Raw genomic sequence first — 7,007 nt, 5'->3', positions numbered from 1 at the left:
TTTAAAGATGGTCCAGTTCTATCCCCCCGCCATGGGCAGGGACACCTTCCACTAGACCAGGTTGCTCAGAGCCCCATCCAGCTTAGCCTTGAACACTTCCAGGGCTGGGGCATGTACAGCTTCTCTGGGCAACCTGTTCCAGTGCCTCACCACCCTCGCAGCAAGCCATTTCTTCCTAATAGCTAACCTAAACCTACTCTCTTTCGGTTTGAAGCCATTCCCCCTTGCCCTGTCACTACATGCCCTTGTAAAAAGCCCCTCTCCAGCTGTCCCTGCAGGAACTGGAGGGCCGCAATTAAGTCACCCTTTGCTGTGCGCAGGTGTGGCTCCGCCGGGCGCCGGTTCGTGCCGTCCCTTCTCACGGCCGTGTTCCTGCCAGGAAGAACCAAACCCTCAGGAGGGTTAAGGAGGACGTGCTGGCCCACCAGGCACTGGGAAAGCACCACCGTAACCCATGAAGGGCGCCAGCTCTGCGGGGCCTCCCCTGGCCGAGGTAATGAGGGAGTTGAACCGCGAGGTGTCACCGTCGTGCTGGTGTCGCTGGACAAGCTCCTCAGGGACTCTGAGCTTTCCAGGGAAACTCGCGGTGACTTAACTTGATCTGCAGTGGCATTGGGGTGCAAAGATTGCCTGGGGGGGTCGCGAAAACCTGTTGGATGGCGTACTGGTGGCTTAGGTACTGATGTCGTAAAAGTACCGGCTCGAACAGCTGCACTCCAAATTTTGTGTTTTCCACACAAGTAGGGGATTTGGATACTGTAAAGGTGTTGTATGATGGGAGATTAGGAGTGTGAGGTGCGTCCTCAGTATGCCATCCCATCCATAGTGAGCTGCACTCCTTGTCAGGGCAAATCATGAGGACATATTTTCAGATTATGTGAAAATTTTCCTTTAAGAGAAACATAAAAGCAATGAAGGGTTACTGATAAAGTGATAGCCTTCTTTTTTAACCTTTGTGGTTAGTGATATGCCTTGATCGCTTTAGCAAGATAGAGTATATAAAACAGCCCATGACTTTTGTTTCTGAAACCTTTGGTTTAAATGTAATTCACATGTGCAATTCTGTTTATTTCATCTCAGTTATGTTAGTGCTGCAGATGTCTGTGTTCCACCATAGCCCTGAGTAGACAGTCACAAACAAGAGAATTACAAATAGCAGAGTGTACTTCATAGGCGGCCTGGAAGGCATGAAAGAAGCTGTAGAACAGGAGAAACTTTTTTTAAAAACAAGTTAAAATCTCTACCCTAAACAAAAAAACCAACCCTACCAAAAAAAGCCAAGTGTGGGAGGCAAAGGAAAAGATGGAATGTTTCTGTAATTCATTAATGGGCAGCTTGCAGAGTCATTACAGGAATGGGAGTTGTGTTGACTAGACTCTTGTTAGCTGGGTGGTAGGACAGAAGGCTATCAGCCTGCAGGAGTACTGTTCAAGTATCACTGGGGTAAGAGGGGAGCAGTCCTTCAGTATTTGTTTGTGTCTGGGCAAGCAAAGTTAATGATAAGCATCTCAGTTGAGCCAAGCCAGAGAACTGTGGCCCTTGAATTTGACCAGAACCAATGCAACCCTTTGATTTTGGAGACCTGACTCATATTTCCTTGAGTTTGGCTGTACAGCTAACTGTACTGCTTTTAGACTGGGGACTTGAAATCCGGGTAGACCTTTCCAGGATTGTTAGGGATTTGGCATTTCTATTCAAATGCAAAACAGCTGCAGCATAGCCTTAAAAAACATCTGTCTATACAGATCCGATAAGGAATGGAGCGTGCTTGCTGAACAAACCAAGAAATTTGGCTGGAATGGACTGGGTAGGGAGACAATGCGAAGAGGGCCCGTAACCAGGAGGAGCAAGGACCAGTGGAGCAAGGATTCCTGCGGTGCTGACTGTTACCTATTGCCCACAAGTCTTGTGATGATGAAGGTGTTGCATCACTAGTTCATGTTGTTAAGCTGGCCCCAGCCTGGTACCTCACCTTTTGGGAGAATTTCTAATCCACCTAATAAGTGCACTGGTTGAATGGCAGCAACTCTCCTCCTCACGTCTGTGAAACACTGCTAACTCCTCAGTTACCAGTCTAGTGCAAAAGCATTGTATCGTTTCGGAGGGACGAAGGTCTCTGACTTGCAGGTTAGCAGAGCTTTATAAGTGACAAAGCCTCATCTCTTCTCTCTTGCCCCCTTTTATGTTGTTTTTTAACTAAAAATACCTAGTGAGCTTATTTTTTTATATGTTTGTTTTCCTGAGAATTTCCTGGCATCGTACCATGCCTTATGGCATGCCTTTGGCTTTCTTTTTTTGGATATGAAACAAGTTTAGTCACAGTAAAGCAAATGTGAAGTTGTCAGTGTGTAGTAACAGAAGATGTGCATCCACTATTTCCTTCAGCACTTGGAATGGATTCTGTAACTAATGAATGACACCTTGAAATACAATATAAGGGGTCTACAGCGCTAAGCCTGGGTCTTCCTAGGGCACTAGCTTGGATGTTGCTAGCTTGGGAGACCTGGTACCACAGTGCATTGCACAGTATGATGCTGAGCAGACTTGCTGTGTCCAGTTTTCAACATCTTAACTTTCTGCAACATTGCTTAATTAAGAAAAGAAGCAGGTTTATGGATACAGACAATGCTTAGATGTCAAGGAAGGACATGGAGGGGCATAATGCCTTCTCAGAACATTGTCTTCTCTTTGGAGGAAAACCATGGTTGCTTTTAAAAATATTGGAATGCTTTCATGATGTAATATTGTGTAATTACATGACATTTGGGTTAGATTTGATTCCCCATGATCCTGAGAGGGAATTTTAAGCTGCAGTTCTTACCCCTTTGGGCCTGCACATTAAGAAATGGATCTCCCACTTTGGAAATAACTCTACTGGAGGTGAAAATGCCATGGCTTTTGAGAAGATATCAAAGAATCACAGAGCAGTTTAGACTGAAAGGGACTCTAGAGGTCTCTAGTGTAGCCTCCTTGCCTAAGTTGGTACAAATGCCAAGATAGATCAGATTGGTCAGGGCCTTAACCTGCCAGGTTTTGAAAATCTCCAGGGATGGAGATGCACAGAGTAGCCTTGAAAATCCCAGAAAGCATCAAGCTGCTGTTAATCAATGCTCTGAGATGTCTGACAGAAATACGAAGACCACAGTACTAACATGGAGAGCCATCAGTGTAACTGCAAAGATGAAAGAATTACAGAGCCCAAGAGAGGTGCATATATACTATTTGCCCTGATGCGGTTGGAATACAATTAATAGAAGTGCCCTGAAACCTGCTTTTAACTTGCTGCAGTGATGTGACCAAAGAAAATCAGCAATCCTGTGTCAGTATTGTATCACTGGTGTCTGCCAGCCCGCAGATGGTGTCTTTGCTGCTGTTCGTAAGCGCTGGGCTCAGTGCATCTGAGATAAACAGATGCTGCCTGGACAGCAGATGCTGTATAGGCCTGGGCCTAATAGTGAGATACTTAGGTTTAAAAAATACAATGTGCCAGCCTGAGAGTTTTGACAGAGGAGAGACACAGAAGGAAAAATAAATACCAGACCTAAACCTAAGTCCTACTGGTGACATCAGTATTTTTTAAGATTTGTTAATCTTCATATGTAATTGTGAATAGAAAAAGATGCAGATCCTATCGCTCATATCTTCAACCCAAAATTATTAAGCGTCCTTTTCTCTGTAGAAGCACAGTTTCCTCCTAACCCCAGTTCTAAGTTTTTGTGTTGGGCAGGACTGGGAGGTTTTGGTTTTGAAGACCTTAATTTCTCTGGCTCTAGTTAAAAACTAGATTTTATTATTTATGGTTTCCAGACAAAATTTACAGTCCTGCTTCCCTCTACCCCTTCACCTCTGAGTCTCAGCAACATTTTCCCTAGGTTCCCTTCCCTCCATGTTCCCCACAAGCTTTGTTTTGCAGCGGGACAAACCTTCTTGTGGGGCTTGTTATCTTGCCCTATGCCACCATGGGACTTCCGAGACAGTAACTAGAAAGAATTATTGAGGGGTGGAGCAATGCACACTTAATTTGAAATTATCATACATTACGCTGTCAAATGGAAAATCAATTGTTGGTGACCTTCCTATATAAGCTCAAATAGACTGTGTGCTGCTATACCTCTCCAGCCCCTTCTTACCTCTTCCCTGTCTTGAACAGGTCTCTCCCACTTGTCTTTTTTTGCCCTAGGAAGATCTGCCTTATTTTCCATCTCCATGTATTGAGGGCAGTTGTTCAACTGCACTAAACTTGCAGAGTAAAAAACAAGACTCATCTGCTGCTGTTGCCCCTTCACTGTAGTCCTGGTGTTTGTCCATCTTGATACAAATTGCCCTTTATCACATTTCTGGGAGATAGAGCAGTAAAGTATTTGCCTTATTGGAGATAAACTGCACAGTCCAAAAACTGCACTGGGCAGGAGGCCTTTTGGAAAAAGCAGACCCTGATGTTGAGCATGTTGAACTACAAGTCTCTGGTCTTCACCTCAAGATCATCCTCCCTTGATCACCTACGGAGAACTGGTGGCTGCTCTGCTCTTTCACACACCCAAAGACTTCTCAAATGCCATGTCTTCTGGTGTTTGTAGATTTTAAGGTGGGTGTGCATCTCTGTGTTATATCATGCAACTTTGTGTACTCCTCAGAGTACAAATTGCAAGACCCAAGACTGAGCAGCAAGCATGCAGAAAACCATAAAAATCTCCAATCTGTATGATAAGAGCATCTTCTCTAATCATCTGTCTTGGAATCTGCCTGGATTTGACCTTAAATTTTTTTTTTTAAATATGGTTTTATGATTTTCGGCATGACCTGTGGGATATTGAAGGTGCAGGGTTTGAATTTGGACTGTAGCATCTGTTGAGGAAGTTGGTAGGAGGTTTGTGGGTTGTAGGAAGGAAGAGTGTCAAGCAGCCGTTGGATCAGTTCTGTAAATAGATTGTTGGCTAAAGAGCATGTTTCGTTTAGAAAGTGCGAAACCCTTCATAGAAACCTTTTCATATTATTACCTTGCAGAGGAAGCAGAGCTCAATGGAGTCAACTATGTTTGGAATTTATGAACAATTTGTTCAGACTTATATGATGACACCTCAGGTTAGAAACAGAAAATAATCTATGGTTTCCTCTCCCATTGCAGAAGAACATGTAGAATTTGGAATGGGCTTCACTCAGAGGTGAAATTTAAATTAATGTATTTATCACTGCAAATGGAAAAGACTGATTTAAAACAATAAAAGTGATGTATTTATAGAAAAATGTTATTAGATATTTAGCATTTCTGAGTAACAGAGAAGCATAAAAAGCCATTGTTCACCTAGCATCCACAGAGACTTGCAGGCAGCTATGGATATGATAGTCAGCTGACAATATGAGGACTATATCACTTCTCCAACAGTGGTTGCCCTTTTCCCATGGATCTTTCTCTCTGTCATTGTCAGACTTTTTAAATAAAAATTGCTCCATCTTAAGAATTTTTAGCCTTCAGAAGCTCCTCTGAAGTTTTTACTCTCTTCTGATGGCACAGGTGATAAGGACTGACTGCTAACAAAATTCAGAGAAAAATGTAACCAGAGCGCTTAACCAAGATGGGTTTCCTTTTCCTGTAGTTAGAAATTGTCCTCGTGGAAACACGATAGCCACACTGACTCATGCAAGCAGAGTAACAGCATGTTTTTATTTGTTCAGAGCTCGGCCCTGTGACAGCCAAGTGCTGCAATCTCTTGGCCTTGCTGTGGTACAAAATGCTGTTCTCCAGCTTAAGAGACCTGCCTGTTGCGATGGAAAGTTGCAGTTGTCAATTGCAGTTTATGAACGAGGAATGAGTCAACCTGGGAATAAGCAGTGCTGGTGTGGTGCTGCAACAAACCACCTGGTCTCCAGTGATTTATCAGCACCAAAACCAGAACAGGCAGTAAAGAAGTAAGAGCTCCCATTCCCAGACTAAAAATAACACAGATGGGATTTTTGTCAGCTGCGATACTTCTTCCTGTTGTAATTGGAGACATTTGATAGCAATATTATAAGAGGGAACATTATGGTAAAAATCGTCTGTGTGAAACTTTGTACAATATGTAACTGAGTTATGAGGCAGTAATTTTACTATTAGCTTTTAACATTAAAGTATATATACTCCAAGCAGTATCCCAAAACCATATATTTTGTCATTAGTGCTACAGGAAAATAGAGATCTAGTTCCAAGCAAAAGGCTGAAGAGACACAGTCCCATTATAAAAAACCTCCCAAGTTCTTGGCTTTATATTAAGTGTTGGAATTGTGGACCACAGTGACATTCTAGACAGTGGTTCAATCCCAAAAAGAACAGAGTTCTGGGTAACCAATGCCAAATACAAAGTGTGGACAGTTATGCTCCAAGCTACTAGTTAGTATAAAGTTGGTGTGATTGTGTTCATTATATACTTTTACAATGGGTTCATACCAGCAATCTGTGTTGCCTGGGGTACCCAGGAAGCAATCATGGGAGGAAATTACAGAAGAAAGATTTTATGTTGAGTAGCGATTCTGTTCTGTGACGATGTCCAGTGAAGGGCTTTCTTGGGTTATGCTGTAGCAGTTATCACAGGAAGTGACCATGGTAGTATCATGGTGGTAGCATGGTCCATCATTGCTAAGTGACCAGAAGTTGTTCTTCCTGAGGTGTGAAGGATTCATTGTCTCTTTAGTTTTCACAGTTCTCAGAAACAACTGCCCTTCAGATAACAGCTTTGAGAAGAGGTCAGACAGGTGAGAAAGCTTCTTCCCCAAGACCTTGCTTGTAGAGGCAGAAAATTGTCAGTGTACTGACAATGCAATTTCCAGAGAACAGGAGCATATTACCAGAAATATCCCTTACATCATAGCTTGTGAACTGCTTTGGTGAGGCACAGGGAAAATGGCTTATTTTTACTTATTATTTCACCTTAACCTAGCTCCACATCTCCTTCCATCATAGCTGACAGTCCATATTTCCATACAACAAGAGATATGCAGACCCCTTGCTGAAATCTCGTAAATTCAAGGGC

This window comes from Manacus vitellinus, unplaced genomic scaffold (assembly GCF_001715985.3).
Source record: "Manacus vitellinus isolate BGI_N305 unplaced genomic scaffold, ASM171598v3 scaffold_4_pilon, whole genome shotgun sequence".
Lineage (NCBI taxonomy): Eukaryota > Metazoa > Chordata > Aves > Passeriformes > Pipridae > Manacus > Manacus vitellinus.
Note: the sequence above shows the minus strand (reverse complement) of the source record.